This window comes from Nymphalis io, chromosome 6, assembly GCF_905147045.1.
Source record: "Nymphalis io chromosome 6, ilAglIoxx1.1, whole genome shotgun sequence".
NCBI lineage: Eukaryota > Metazoa > Arthropoda > Insecta > Lepidoptera > Nymphalidae > Nymphalis > Nymphalis io.
The window spans coordinates 6383970-6401430 of record NC_065893.1 but is presented as its reverse complement, the minus strand read 5'-3'; the positions used below and the strand labels follow the sequence as shown (position 1 = coordinate 6401430).

The window sequence follows — 17461 nt, the reverse complement described above, 5'->3', positions numbered from 1 at the left end:
AATTGTATGGACGAGTGCATGCTAGACTTAACTTTCAGGTGCACACGATGATTTTAAGTAGCGCGATAAGGTTGTCGCAGAAATGTAACGTATGGGTTGTTATGTCAATGCGCTTATTTAAAAAAAAAAAAAGCGCGTTTTTAAAATTGGGCTGTAAAATATCGCGCGACACAATCGTGGTACACGCAGTCACTTATCGTGGATCTGACTAATATGATATACAAGATATAGGGTGGGTATCTTATAAACAATATTTTTATATTGATTTTTCGAATTTAGCTATTTAAAAATAAAAATTTATGAAAACATGACAATCGAGCTCTGTAGCGACATCTAGTGCAATTCAAACGTTTTTATGTGACTTAGTTGACTCGTCCTCTACGTTAGATGGGGCTAGTTTCCGTAGAATAATTTTTGCGGTATTTTGTTCTTCAATGTCACCCCTAATGGCGGGAGTGATGAGAAAATAATTATTCGGTCATCGCATGAAAATGAATTTGATTTCATTTATAAATCGAAAAATCAATATAAAAATATTGTTTATAAGATAAAATCAAATTCATTTTACATTTTTACTACGAATAAATTTATTAAAGATCACAATTTTGCAATGGCAATACTATGTGATGTATCGAAGTTTTTAAACTAAACGTTAGAAAACTTGAAATATTTCTTGTCGAGTTTGTTCTATGTGTTGTGTGTGCGTTGTTTTCTCTGCTTTGATATAGATTTTTCACTTTTATTTTGACCTTGGCGCGCTTAACGGACCCTGATAGTGCTTCTTTTATTGTTATTTGGCTATTTTTTACGGACACAGTCTCATACTCTTCACTTGACAAACCCCGGCAACATTTTTAGGCTGATGATGGCGAAGATACCGAAAAGCCCACGATCTAACTGTTATTTCGGGTGTAATGCAGAAGGTAAGTAATACAATTGAAATTATAAACGTGTGCATAGGACGACTGTCGTAGTCCCGTCAATTTGTATATAAACTACCAGTGCATTTCCTTTCCGCCTTTCCTTCTTTCCTTTTGGGTAGGTACAAACCCCAACGCATTGCAATGTTAAAAAACAGTGCTCATTGTTCCGAAGTGGACTGATACATTTGCGGCATACAGCATAATCAACTATTGGATTATGTGTGAATGATCATTTTGAATTCTTACATTTGGCCATTTGTATGAACTAATAACTAAATAGTGGCCGAATATTGTGGATTCTCTAGTTTTTCCATTAAATATTTTATCTTCACAAAAAAAAAAAAAAAAAATCCGTATATAAAATTTCTCCTTACAAATTTTTATTTTTTTTTACCGAAAATTGATATCAGTATACTTGGCATGTAATTATAATGATGTTTATCATCTTTAACTGGCTTTAATAAAAATATATTAAATTTCAGGTCCTCTGCATCATTTCCATAAGCCTGAAAAAGATGTAGAAAGGTTTGAAATCTGGAAAGCAGTGTTAGAGAATGACACCACAGAGAAAGGAAATATGTATATCTATAACCAATTAAGGTTATGTAATAAACAATTTTGAAAATTATTACATATTACCAAGCAACAGGCTAACAAGAAATGCTATTCCAACTCTGTATATTAAGAAAGGTGAGAGTTGGTTGACATACTTACAAATATCATTTTAGTTAGACACTCAGTGTCAACATATTTAGAGAAACAAAATAATTTACGATTAATTTATGACTCGACTTTTTAAAAATTCCTTTTTTATTGATATATTATAGCATGTATGTATGCAAAGCAGGATGAAGGTAACTAATAGTACTTTCAGTGGTTTACTTGTACCCCTTCTTAATTAACCACACTAATATTATCAAGAAAAAAGATTTGTTTTTTTGTTTGAAAAGGATTTGGATTACATTTGACACACAGATAGCTGATAAACATATAGGCAACTCGTTGTTCCAAAATAAATGTCCACCCATATAAAGTTGGGACAGGCCACTACTAGATAATATGCTAGATAATTTTTATTTGTAACATGAATAACATCTTAAGACTTTGTATAAAAAGATTACTTGTAGAGAAAAATTATAACATAATTCTTATTATTACAGATGATATGTCTATTTGTGCATCAACATCCACAGAAAAATCTATTGAGACAGGTACTGCAATTTTGACGGATAAGGCTACTAAAAAAAGCATAAAGCAAAAATGTTTTTCAGGTTGGTACAAGTGATGATACATTTGTCCGTCTGATTCAAATACGTGGAAAAATATGAGTGTAATCAAAAGTTAAAAATAAATTATATTGCTCCTATTTCTTGTCTAGTGTGTATGTCGCAGCGGTACATTTCAATGAATGTATCATATGAAAGGGTTTCATGTGGAATTCGTTGAATAGTGCTTTAGATAAGAGAATTTATCTGTCATAATAAATTCTGTATGCAGAATATATTTATTTATTTTAATCTTTGAAACGCCATTATAAACAAAAAAATTATAAAAATATCTTTTCAAAAAGTTTTTATTTTTAGTTATTTCTACTTTTTTATTTTATTATGTAGGTGTGTGATATGTTAACTTGTTGCTCACACTTAATATGAGGTAGTTCACTAGATACACTTTGAATTTTAAGACCTAATTATTTTTGTTTTAAGAGATACACTGCTGTATCTGATAACTTAATTCTTTTGACATTTTTAATGTCGAAAGTTTAATGCTTATTATATATTTGCTCGTTCTTGCTACACACAACCTGTGAAGGAAATTAATTTTACCAACTTTAATTTTTTTAATATTGAAATGCAAGAATAATAAAAAAAAAAAAAATTTTGATTGGCTGGCAATTCAAATAATCTTTCCTTGTTACAGAAAGCAGAATCTTACCAGCGGAGTGTGAAGACACTGCTGATCTACTACTCGTCTTTGACAAATTATATGACTCTTTTAATGGCCACCCATACCGTGATACGGCTAAAGTTCTCAGGGGGTGTCGAATTCGTTTGAAATCGAAATCGAATTTCATTTGAAAGGGTGGTAAAATATCGTGATGGCACAGAACGAATTATGTATGAAAAAGTGCTATTTGTTCAAAATTGGATACACAACATAAATACCTTTAAGGAAATGTGGAAATATATAAATGAACAATTTAAAATCACAAAACATATTAACCAGAAATTTTAATCAAGATCCCCTCGAGAATTTCCTTTGCTGTATCCGAAGTAATGGAATCAGAAATGTTAAACCCACATGCATGCAATTTATGAACGCCTACAAGACACTGTTGATTAATAATATGAATTCATCTCATTCCATTAGTGCTGATTGTGAAAAAGATGACTATCAACCGCTAGTCAATGAAATTTTTATTATCAGAGAAATGTGATTCTTTAGATCCTCCTGAATTTGCATGTGAAGTTGATTCTTTGATTACCACAATGCATGAAATTAAATCTACTGACTCAATTTTGCACGAGGAAGCAAAAAAATATGTCGCAGGCCATGTAATCAAAAAAAGCAAAAATAAAATATTTAAAAATTGTTCGTTTGATTTGCTAAAATCGGAAATTGATCCCGTTTCCTCTAATTATGCAATTGATTACACGAAAAAGTCTTTGTTTAACGCATGTGATGATTTTGTTCAATTGCTAAATGAAATTTATTTAATGATTGTTATATGTCTAAGCGGTTTCTCCTGAAATAACAAATTTAAAGAATAAATTTTTTTTCTTTATAAATTGCAGATGTGATTTCATAAATTGATATTAGTTGATTATTTAATTAATTTATCTATTAATTTAATAGTCAATAGTTGGTGTTAAAAGGAGTTAATAGACTTTTAATAGGCAAAATTGTCGATTTTGACAACAATGATAAAATAAAATTACAGGCTTTCAATTACAATAAAAGTCATAGGCAACAAAAGTAATTATTACTTATGTTTTCTATATACATATATAGTACATATTGTACCTTATTATAATTTATTACTTAACTATATTTTTTAATAAATTATCAACTATAATCAATTTGTTTATTTTAGCAATGTAAGTAAATAGATATATAAAGAAATCAAACCTACAATTTACCGAATAAAGTTAATTTTTTTTTTTAGATTTGTAGAGGACGGCAATTCCAATACTATACTAGAAATTAAACTCGGATAGGAGTCGAGTTTAAATTAAAACAGAAATAAGCGGATTCGTAAATGTGATTTTCGTAATTGTATGGACGAGTGCATGCTAGACTTAACTTTCAGGTGCACACGATGATTTTAAGTAGCGCGATAAGGTTGTCGCAGAAATGTAACGTATGGGTTGTTATGTCAATGCGCTTATTTAAAAAAAAAAAAAGCGCGTTTTTAAAATTGGGCTGTAAAATATCGCGCGACACAATCGTGGTACACGCAGTCACTTATCGTGGATCTGACTAATATGATATACAAGATATAGGGTGGGTATCTTATAAACAATATTTTTATATTGATTTTTCGAATTTAGCTATTTAAAAATAAAAATTTATGAAAACATGACAATCGAGCTCTGTAGCGACATCTAGTGCAATTCAAACGTTTTTATGTGACTTAGTTGACTCGTCCTCTACGTTAGATGGGGCTAGTTTCCGTAGAATAATTTTTGCGGTATTTTGTTCTTCAATGTCACCCCTAATGGCGGGAGTGATGAGAAAATAATTATTCGGTCATCGCATGAAAATGAATTTGATTTCATTTATAAATCGAAAAATCAATATAAAAATATTGTTTATAAGATAAAATCAAATTCATTTTACATTTTTACTACGAATAAATTTATTAAAGATCACAATTTTGCAATGGCAATACTATGTGATGTATCGAAGTTTTTAAACTAAACGTTAGAAAACTTGAAATATTTCTTGTCGAGTTTGTTCTATGTGTTGTGTGTGCGTTGTTTTCTCTGCTTTGATATAGATTTTTCACTTTTATTTTGACCTTGGCGCGCTTAACGGACCCTGATAGTGCTTCTTTTATTGTTATTTGGCTATTTTTTACGGACACAGTCTCATACTCTTCACTTGACAAACCCCGGCAACATTTTTAGGCTGATGATGGCGAAGATACCGAAAAGCCCACGATCTAACTGTTATTTCGGGTGTAATGCAGAAGGTAAGTAATACAATTGAAATTATAAACGTGTGCATAGGACGACTGTCGTAGTCCCGTCAATTTGTATATAAACTACCAGTGCATTTCCTTTCCGCCTTTCCTTCTTTCCTTTTGGGTAGGTACAAACCCCAACGCATTGCAATGTTAAAAAACAGTGCTCATTGTTCCGAAGTGGACTGATACATTTGCGGCATACAGCATAATCAACTATTGGATTATGTGTGAATGATCATTTTGAATTCTTACATTTGGCCATTTGTATGAACTAATAACTAAATAGTGGCCGAATATTGTGGATTCTCTAGTTTTTCCATTAAATATTTTATCTTCACAAAAAAAAAAAAAAATCCGTATATAAAATTTCTCCTTACAAATTTTTATTTTTTTTTACCGAAAATTGATATCAGTATACTTGGCATGTAATTATAATGATGTTTATCATCTTTAACTGGCTTTAATAAAAATATATTAAATTTCAGGTCCTCTGCATCATTTCCATAAGCCTGAAAAAGATGTAGAAAGGTTTGAAATCTGGAAAGCAGTGTTAGAGAATGACACCACAGAGAAAGGAAATATGTATATCTATAACCAATTAAGGTTATGTAATAAACAATTTTGAAAATTATTACATATTACCAAGCAACAGGCTAACAAGAAATGCTATTCCAACTCTGTATATTAAGAAAGGTGAGAGTTGGTTGACATACTTACAAATATCATTTTAGTTAGACACTCAGTGTCAACATATTTAGAGAAACAAAATAATTTACGATTAATTTATGACTCGACTTTTTAAAAATTCCTTTTTTATTGATATATTATAGCATGTATGTATGCAAAGCAGGATGAAGGTAACTAATAGTACTTTCAGTGGTTTACTTGTACCCCTTCTTAATTAACCACACTAATATTATCAAGAAAAAAGATTTGTTTTTTTGTTTGAAAAGGATTTGGATTACATTTGACACACAGATAGCTGATAAACATATAGGCAACTCGTTGTTCCAAAATAAATGTCCACCCATATAAAGTTGGGACAGGCCACTACTAGATAATATGCTAGATAATTTTTATTTGTAACATGAATAACATCTTAAGACTTTGTATAAAAAGATTACTTGTAGAGAAAAATTATAACATAATTCTTATTATTACAGATGATATGTCTATTTGTGCATCAACATCCACAGAAAAATCTATTGAGACAGGTACTGCAATTTTGACGGATAAGGCTACTAAAAAAAGCATAAAGCAAAAATGTTTTTCAGGTTGGTACAAGTGATGATACATTTGTCCGTCTGATTCAAATACGTGGAAAAATATGAGTGTAATCAAAAGTTAAAAATAAATTATATTGCTCCTATTTCTTGTCTAGTGTGTATGTCGCAGCGGTACATTTCAATGAATGTATCATATGAAAGGGTTTCATGTGGAATTCGTTGAATAGTGCTTTAGATAAGAGAATTTATCTGTCATAATAAATTCTGTATGCAGAATATATTTATTTATTTTAATCTTTGAAACGCCATTATAAACAAAAAAATTATAAAAATATCTTTTCAAAAAGTTTTTATTTTTAGTTATTTCTACTTTTTTATTTTATTATGTAGGTGTGTGATATGTTAACTTGTTGCTCACACTTAATATGAGATAGTTCACTAGATACACTTTGAATTTTAAGACCTAATTATTTTTGTTTTAAGAGATACACTGCTGTATCTGATAACTTAATTCTTTTGACATTTTTAATGTCGAAAGTTTAATGCTTATTATATATTTGCTCGTTCTTGCTACACACAACCTGTGAAGGAAATTAATTTTACCAACTTTAATTTTTTTAATATTGAAATGCAAGAATAATAAAAAAAAAAAAAATTTTGATTGGCTGGCAATTCAAATAATCTTTCCTTGTTACAGAAAGCAGAATCTTACCAGCGGAGTGTGAAGACACTGCTGATCTACTACTCGTCTTTGACAAATTATATGACTCTTTTAATGGCCACCCATACCGTGATACGGCTAAAGTTCTCAGGGGGTGTCGAATTCGTTTGAAATCGAAATCGAATTTCATTTGAAAGGGTGGTAAAATATCGTGATGGCACAGAACGAATTATGTATGAAAAAGTGCTATTTGTTCAAAATTGGATACACAACATAAATACCTTTAAGGAAATGTGGAAATATATAAATGAACAATTTAAAATCACAAAACATATTAACCAGAAATTTTAATCAAGATCCCCTCGAGAATTTCCTTTGCTGTATCCGAAGTAATGGAATCAGAAATGTTAAACCCACATGCATGCAATTTATGAACGCCTACAAGACACTGTTGATTAATAATATGAATTCATCTCATTCCATTAGTGCTGATTGTGAAAAAGATGACTATCAACCGCTAGTCAATGAAATTTTTATTATCAGAGAAATGTGATTCTTTAGATCCTCCTGAATTTGCATGTGAAGTTGATTCTTTGATTACCACAATGCATGAAATTAAATCTACTGACTCAATTTTGCACGAGGAAGCAAAAAAATATGTCGCAGGCCATGTAATCAAAAAAAGCAAAAATAAAATATTTAAAAATTGTTCGTTTGATTTGCTAAAATCGGAAATTGATCCCGTTTCCTCTAATTATGCAATTGATTACACGAAAAAGTCTTTGTTTAACGCATGTGATGATTTTGTTCAATTGCTAAATGAAATTTATTTAATGATTGTTATATGTCTAAGCGGTTTCTCCTGAAATAACAAATTTAAAGAATAAATTTTTTTTCTTTATAAATTGCAGATGTTATTTCATAAATTGATATTAGTTGATTATTTAATTAATTTATCTATTAATTTAATAGTCAATAGTTGGTGTTAAAAGGAGTTAATAGACTTTTAATAGGCAAAATTGTCGATTTTGACAACAATGATAAAATAAAATTACAGGCTTTCAATTACAATAAAAGTCATAGGCAACAAAAGTAATTATTACTTATGTTTTCTATATACATATATAGTACATATTGTACCTTATTATAATTTATTACTTAATTATATTTTTTAATAAATTATCAACTATAATCAATTTGTTTATTTTAGCAATGTAAGTAAATAGATATATAAAGAAATCAAACCTACAATTTACCGAATAAAGTTAATTTTTTTTTTTAGATTTGTAGAGGACGGCAATTCCAATACTATACTAGAAATTAAACTCGGATAGGAGTCGAGTTTAAATTAAAACAGAAATAAGCGGATTCGTAAATGTGATTTTCGTAATTGTATGGACGAGTGCATGCTAGACTTAACTTTCAGGTGCACACGATGATTTTAAGTAGCGCGATAAGGTTGTCGCAGAAATGTAACGTATGGGTTGTTATGTCAATGCGCTTATTTAAAAAAAAAAAAAGCGCGTTTTTAAAATTGGGCTGTAAAATATCGCGCGACACAATCGTGGTACACGCAGTCACTTATCGTGGATCTGACTAATATGATATACAAGATATAGGGTGGGTATCTTATAAACAATATTTTTATATTGATTTTTCGAATTTAGCTATTTAAAAATAAAAATTTATGAAAACATGACAATCGAGCTCTGTAGCGACATCTAGTGCAATTCAAACGTTTTTATGTGACTTAGTTGACTCGTCCTCTACGTTAGATGGGGCTAGTTTCCGTAGAATAATTTTTGCGGTATTTTGTTCTTCAATGTCACCCCTAATGGCGGGAGTGATGAGAAAATAATTATTCGGTCATCGCATGAAAATGAATTTGATTTCATTTATAAATCGAAAAATCAATATAAAAATATTGTTTATAAGATAAAATCAAATTCATTTTACATTTTTACTACGAATAAATTTATTAAAGATCACAATTTTGCAATGGCAATACTATGTGATGTATCGAAGTTTTTAAACTAAACGTTAGAAAACTTGAAATATTTCTTGTCGAGTTTGTTCTATGTGTTGTGTGTGCGTTGTTTTCTCTGCTTTGATATAGATTTTTCACTTTTATTTTGACCTTGGCGCGCTTAACGGACCCTGATAGTGCTTCTTTTATTGTTATTTGGCTATTTTTTACGGACACAGTCTCATACTCTTCACTTGACAAACCCCGGCAACATTTTTAGGCTGATGATGGCGAAGATACCGAAAAGCCCACGATCTAACTGTTATTTCGGGTGTAATGCAGAAGGTAAGTAATACAATTGAAATTATAAACGTGTGCATAGGACGACTGTCGTAGTCCCGTCAATTTGTATATAAACTACCAGTGCATTTCCTTTCCGCCTTTCCTTCTTTCCTTTTGCGTAGGTACAAACCCCAACGCATTGCAATGTTAAAAAACAGTGCTCATTGTTCCGAAGTGGACTGATACATTTGCGGCATACAGCATAATCAACTATTGGATTATGTGTGAATGATCATTTTGAATTCTTACATTTGGCCATTTGTATGAACTAATAACTAAATAGTGGCCGAATATTGTGGATTCTCTAGTTTTTCCATTAAATATTTTATCTTCACAAAAAAAAAAAAAAAAATCCGTATATAAAATTTCTCCTTACAAATTTTTATTTTTTTTTACCGAAAATTGATATCAGTATACTTGGCATGTAATTATAATGATGTTTATCATCTTTAACTGGCTTTAATAAAAATATATTAAATTTCAGGTCCTCTGCATCATTTCCATAAGCCTGAAAAAGATGTAGAAAGGTTTGAAATCTGGAAAGCAGTGTTAGAGAATGACACCACAGAGAAAGGAAATATGTATATCTATAACCAATTAAGGTTATGTAATAAACAATTTTGAAAATTATTACATATTACCAAGCAACAGGCTAACAAGAAATGCTATTCCAACTCTGTATATTAAGAAAGGTGAGAGTTGGTTGACATACTTACAAATATCATTTTAGTTAGACACTCAGTGTCAACATATTTAGAGAAACAAAATAATTTACGATTAATTTATGACTCGACTTTTTAAAAATTCCTTTTTTATTGATATATTATAGCATGTATGTATGCAAAGCAGGATGAAGGTAACTAATAGTACTTTCAGTGGTTTACTTGTACCCCTTCTTAATTAACCACACTAATATTATCAAGAAAAAAGATTTGTTTTTTTGTTTGAAAAGGATTTGGATTACATTTGACACACAGATAGCTGATAAACATATAGGCAACTCGTTGTTCCAAAATAAATGTCCACCCATATAAAGTTGGGACAGGCCACTACTAGATAATATGCTAGATAATTTTTATTTGTAACATGAATAACATCTTAAGACTTTGTATAAAAAGATTACTTGTAGAGAAAAATTATAACATAATTCTTATTATTACAGATGATATGTCTATTTGTGCATCAACATCCACAGAAAAATCTATTGAGACAGGTACTGCAATTTTGACGGATAAGGCTACTAAAAAAAGCATAAAGCAAAAATGTTTTTCAGGTTGGTACAAGTGATGATACATTTGTCCGTCTGATTCAAATACGTGGAAAAATATGAGTGTAATCAAAAGTTAAAAATAAATTATATTGCTCCTATTTCTTGTCTAGTGTGTATGTCGCAGCGGTACATTTCAATGAATGTATCATATGAAAGGGTTTCATGTGGAATTCGTTGAATAGTGCTTTAGATAAGAGAATTTATCTGTCATAATAAATTCTGTATGCAGAATATATTTATTTATTTTAATCTTTGAAACGCCATTATAAACAAAAAAATTATAAAAATATCTTTTCAAAAAGTTTTTATTTTTAGTTATTTCTACTTTTTTATTTTATTATGTAGGTGTGTGATATGTTAACTTGTTGCTCACACTTAATATGAGATAGTTCACTAGATACACTTTGAATTTTAAGACCTAATTATTTTTGTTTTAAGAGATACACTGCTGTATCTGATAACTTAATTCTTTTGACATTTTTAATGTCGAAAGTTTAATGCTTATTATATATTTGCTCGTTCTTGCTACACACAACCTGTGAAGGAAATTAATTTTACCAACTTTAATTTTTTTAATATTGAAATGCAAGAATAATAAAAAAAAAAAAAATTTTGATTGGCTGGCAATTCAAATAATCTTTCCTTGTTACAGAAAGCAGAATCTTACCAGCGGAGTGTGAAGACACTGCTGATCTACTACTCGTCTTTGACAAATTATATGACTCTTTTAATGGCCACCCATACCGTGATACGGCTAAAGTTCTCAGGGGGTGTCGAATTCGTTTGAAATCGAAATCGAATTTCATTTGAAAGGGTGGTAAAATATCGTGATGGCACAGAACGAATTATGTATGAAAAAGTGCTATTTGTTCAAAATTGGATACACAACATAAATACCTTTAAGGAAATGTGGAAATATATAAATGAACAATTTAAAATCACAAAACATATTAACCAGAAATTTTAATCAAGATCCCCTCGAGAATTTCCTTTGCTGTATCCGAAGTAATGGAATCAGAAATGTTAAACCCACATGCATGCAATTTATGAACGCCTACAAGACACTGTTGATTAATAATATGAATTCATCTCATTCCATTAGTGCTGATTGTGAAAAAGATGACTATCAACCGCTAGTCAATGAAATTTTTATTATCAGAGAAATGTGATTCTTTAGATCCTCCTGAATTTGCATGTGAAGTTGATTCTTTGATTACCACAATGCATGAAATTAAATCTACTGACTCAATTTTGCACGAGGAAGCAAAAAAATATGTCGCAGGCCATGTAATCAAAAAAAGCAAAAATAAAATATTTAAAAATTGTTCGTTTGATTTGCTAAAATCGGAAATTGATCCCGTTTCCTCTAATTATGCAATTGATTACACGAAAAAGTCTTTGTTTAACGCATGTGATGATTTTGTTCAATTGCTAAATGAAATTTATTTAATGATTGTTATATGTCTAAGCGGTTTCTCCTGAAATAACAAATAAATTTTTTTTCTTTATAAATTGCAGATGTGATTTCATAAATTGATATTAGTTGATTATTTAATTAATTTATCTATTAATTTAATAGTCAATAGTTGGTGTTAAAAGGAGTTAATAGACTTTTAATAGGCAAAATTGTCGATTTTGACAACAATGATAAAATAAAATTACAGGCTTTCAATTACAATAAAAGTCATAGGCAACAAAAGTAATTATTACTTATGTTTTCTATATACATATATAGTACATATTGTACCTTATTATAATTTATTACTTAATTATATTTTTTAATAAATTATCAACTATAATCAATTTGTTTATTTTAGCAATGTAAGTAAATAGATATATAAAGAAATCAAACCTACAATTTACCGAATAAAGTTAATTTTTTTTTTTAGATTTGTAGAGGACGGCAATTCCAATACTATACTAGAAATTAAACTCGGATAGGAGTCGAGTTTAAATTAAAACAGAAATAAGCGGATTCGTAAATGTGATTTTCGTAATTGTATGGACGAGTGCATGCTAGACTTAACTTTCAGGTGCACACGATGATTTTAAGTAGCGCGATAAGGTTGTCGCAGAAATGTAACGTATGGGTTGTTATGTCAATGCGCTTATTTAAAAAAAAAAAAAGCGCGTTTTTAAAATTGGGCTGTAAAATATCGCGCGACACAATCGTGGTACACGCAGTCACTTATCGTGGATCTGACTAATATGATATACAAGATATAGGGTGGGTATCTTATAAACAATATTTTTATATTGATTTTTCGAATTTAGCTATTTAAAAATAAAAATTTATGAAAACATGACAATCGAGCTCTGTAGCGACATCTAGTGCAATTCAAACGTTTTTATGTGACTTAGTTGACTCGTCCTCTACGTTAGATGGGGCTAGTTTCCGTAGAATAATTTTTGCGGTATTTTGTTCTTCAATGTCACCCCTAATGGCGGGAGTGATGAGAAAATAATTATTCGGTCATCGCATGAAAATGAATTTGATTTCATTTATAAATCGAAAAATCAATATAAAAATATTGTTTATAAGATAAAATCAAATTCATTTTACATTTTTACTACGAATAAATTTATTAAAGATCACAATTTTGCAATGGCAATACTATGTGATGTATCGAAGTTTTTAAACTAAACGTTAGAAAACTTGAAATATTTCTTGTCGAGTTTGTTCTATGTGTTGTGTGTGCGTTGTTTTCTCTGCTTTGATATAGATTTTTCACTTTTATTTTGACCTTGGCGCGCTTAACGGACCCTGATAGTGCTTCTTTTATTGTTATTTGGCTATTTTTTACGGACACAGTCTCATACTCTTCACTTGACAAACCCTTTCATATCATTCATTTTTTAAATAAGCGCATTGCGCTTATTTAAAAAAAAAAGCGCGTTTTTAAAATTGGGCTGTAAAATATCGCGCGTGGACTTATCGTGGATCTGACTAATATGATATACAAGATATAGGGTGGCCAGATCTCTTCATTTCTGAGCATTTTATAATTGTTAAAAGTAACTTTTAACTGTTTTCATTAATGTATGCATAAACTAAACACCGATCAATAAAATAAATTCTAGCTTTTTACCATTGTTTATATTCAAAAATTCTACTTAAAACCAGAAAAGACAATGTGATACATTTCTTTCTAACATTTGATTTTCTGTTTTAGTTGATTTTTTACACAATCTCCCTTGGAGAAAATTAATTAAAATTATATATATTTGCGTTCTAAGAAATCAGCGCCATCTAGCGGAGAGGACGGGTAAATAAAAATATCTTCAACATCATCAGCCTAAAAACGTTGCCGGGGTTGGTCAAGTGAAGAGTATGAGGCTGTGTCCGAAAAAAATAGCCAAATAACAATAAAAGAAGCACTATCAAGGTCCGTTAAACGCGCCAAGGTCAAAATAAAAGTGCAACGCACGCACAACACATCGAACAAATTTGACAAGGAATATTTCAAGTTTTCTAACGTTTAGTCTTAAACTTCGACACATCACATAGTACTGCCATTGCAAAATTGTGATCTTGAATAAATTTATTCGTAGTAAAAATGTAAAATGAATTTGATTTTATCTTATGAACAATATTTTTATATTGATTTTAGCCACACCATTATTAGATTTGAGCCACCACTCACACATGGAAACCGTAGACAGAACATAAGAAAACAATAATAAATGCATAAAAAAATACGCAGGGCATATTCTTTATTTCTTGGGTTTCTCTGGCAGATAGGATCCGAAATGAGGACATTCACCAGAAAACTAAAGTTACCGACATCGCGCGTAGAATTAGCTGGCTGAAGTGGCAGTGGGCTGGTCATGTCTCCAGGCGCATTTATGGCCGATGGAGCCGACATGTGTTAGAATGGAGACCACGCTTAGGCAAACGTAGTGTAGGATGCGCTGCAGCAAGGTGGACCGACGATTTAAAAAAGGTGGCAGGTACGGGATGGATGCGGACTGCCCAAGATCGGGATGGTTGGCTTTAGGGGAAGCTTTTGTCCAGCAGTGGACGGCAAGAGGCTAAAAAAATGTTCTTTATGCATATAATAATAGCCCCAAGCACTTTACTGTTGGACATTCTTGTATGAACAAATTTTTTTAGTCAAAATTTTTCAATTTTTCGCATTGCAGCGTGTTTTCGTCTATTAGGGAGAAGACGAGCAAAGTTTCTATATGATTTGCAATTTGTATATCATATGTAGTATCAGATATTACTATAAATGATAATTATGCCATAAGAAACATTAAGCATCGCGTCGCAGTGGCCGAATTTGGTTAGGAGGACTTCATAAGCACACTAACTATTAAGGGCGCTTTCAATTTAGATGGTTGGTGCCGGACTGCTGCCGCACGGTTATTACGACCATGAGCCGTACTGCTGCCGGACGACAGCAGTACGACGTAAATCGTCTTATTTGAAGAGATACGCGGCTGCAGTCCGATCGAATTTTAATGATTTCCATCGAAACCCAACTTAAGTCTAAAATATAAAACTGGTGACTTTTATACACTTTACCCTAGATTAAAAGAAAGCTCAGCTGAATTTTTGAACTATTTTAGAATGACTAGAGAATGTTTCTATGAATTATATCACTTTGTTAAAAATACAACGTCAAGAAACTAAATTCAAAAATACTATATCCACCGAAGAGAGACTTGTGATAACGATAAGGTAAGTAATATAAACACATTTAGTATTTTTATAAGTATTTATTGCTACTCTTAAACAGATCCGATAGAGATTTTAATGATTAATGTTTTCTTTTTTGTTGATACGCACGCATTTATACTGTGTCACCATCGCTAAAAAGATCTTCATATAAAGTAAAATCAGAATTCGTTGATGTATTAGACATAGGTGATTGTTGTTGTAACTCAGTAGACGAAGCATGAGCCTGACTACGATGTTCGGAAGATTGACCTGTGTAGTAACCTGTTGTTCATAATAATCAGCGGCATATGCACTTGACCCGACGTATTTTCTTATGATTCCAATTATCTCGTATTTAGCATCCATTTTGCGATGTTCCGGATTTTTTTTAAAATCATTAAATGATTGAATGACAAATGAATGATGAATAACAACAAGAAATATCTATCGCCGTCTTCAAAATTGTCTGCATTTGCATTGTTTTTGTTTTGCATTCTTTCAGCAAGAAGTTTTAAAATCTTATTAGTCTCATCGTTGCTCGAAGATGCTTTTTTAATTTTTGATGACGATGCTATTACAGAAGAATCGGTTTCAGGAGAATCAGATTGCTCGTTGGTACCAGAGTTGGAAGGTTTTGATTCATAAAGATTAGACAGAAACTGAAGCCGATCAAAATATACGTACTTCTGATGATTTTTTCCAACAGATCCACTTTTTAATTGTCGTCGCTTATTCAACTCTCGTGTATAGGAATCCCTAATATTTCTCCATTTTTTTTGGAGTAACAAGGCTGAAATAAAGTTTTCTGTTATTATTTTCAGATATTTATCAACTGGCTGTACTATGACTGATCTGCATCACTCTTACCAACATGGCGCCTCAACAATTAGTGGAGTTATTAAAGATACATGTCAAGAGATATACAAAGTTTTGAAAGATATCTGTATACCTGATCTTAAAAAGGAGGATTGGTTACAAATAGCTCAAGGGTTTGAAACAAAAGCAAATTTTCCTAATTGCTTGGGAGCTATAGACGGCAAACATCTGAGAATAATAAAACCGACAAGAAGTGGATCGTTGTATTACAACTATAAGCATTTCTTTTCTATTGTGTTGTTGGCTATTTGCGATTCTAATTATAAATTTAGCAAGTTTTTTTAGCAAGCTAAAAAACAATAATTTAGATATACCAAGTCCTGCCCATTGTCTTGTATTGGTACAAGACAATGGGCCACCACTACCTTTTATTTTTGTTGGCGACGAAGCATTTGCCGTCAGCAATTTCATACAACGGCCATTTAGTGGAAACTTTATGGAGGGGAAAAAAAAATTTTTAACTACCGCCTGTCACGTGCACGCCGGTACATTGAGTGTACATTTGGTATTATGACAAATAAATGGCGAATATTACATCGGCCATTAAATGTGGAAATATCGTTTGCAACAGATATTGCTAAGGCTATTTGTGTTTTACATAACTTTGTTCAACGCGAAAATACCACTATGCATGGTCAACCAATTCGAGTTAGGCCAGTTCAGCCACAAAGTTATCAGAATTTGTCAGCCACAACAGTCCGCGATATATTTACGGACTATTTTGTTAGCCCAAGAGGACAAGTATCGTGGCAAAACAATAAAATATAAATAATACTAATTGATTACATTATAATATAATAAACTGTTTATTGTTGTACCTGCAGTATTCTTTTCAGCTGCTTTTTTAGTTTTAAAATCGGTAATAAATTTTTCACATAAAACATCCCAAGCCTTTTTTTCTCCAAGCGATTTGAATAGTTGTCACATTTAGAATCCCAAACGGCGGGCTGCAACTCTATTTCATTTATAAAATCTTCTGTATTTAAATCATCCATAATTAGGTAGGTATGCACGAAAACGTCTAAGAAACACGATGCGTTAACAGCACTAGCGAACAACGACTGAGACAGGTTGTTGCCGTTCCGCCAACGGACGTGCGCCGCACTGCTGTCGCACGACTTTGCGTCGATACACTTTGTATGAAAAATCATAACCGCCCGTGCGCAGTACGATACCCGGACTGCAGCAGTTCGGCACCAATCGTCTAAATTGAAAGCGCCCTAAGCCCTAATCAATATTAAAATGTATATAAAAATGAATAAACGCCTTTTTAAAACTCATAATTGACATAAATACACAAAAAGGCTGATTACAAAACTTAAAATTAAAGGGTATGAAAAAAGTA

General features: G+C 31.2%; 1 long non-coding RNA gene across 6 annotated transcripts; it reads left to right on the top strand.

Moving 5' to 3' along the window:
* Positions 1–517: 517 nt before the first annotated feature.
* Positions 518–11902, top strand: LOC126769073 (uncharacterized). Of its 6 annotated transcripts, none has more exons than XR_007669299.1 (4): positions 518–923; positions 1406–1613; positions 10470–10580; positions 11230–11902. It is a non-coding gene; the product is annotated as an uncharacterized LOC126769073 (long non-coding RNA). The 6 variants fall into 6 exon arrangements; XR_007669302.1 differs by lacking the exon at positions 10470–10580 and adding an exon at positions 6276–6386; XR_007669301.1 differs by lacking the exon at positions 10470–10580 and adding an exon at positions 2084–2194.
* The last annotated feature ends 5559 nt before the right edge of the window (positions 11903–17461 follow it).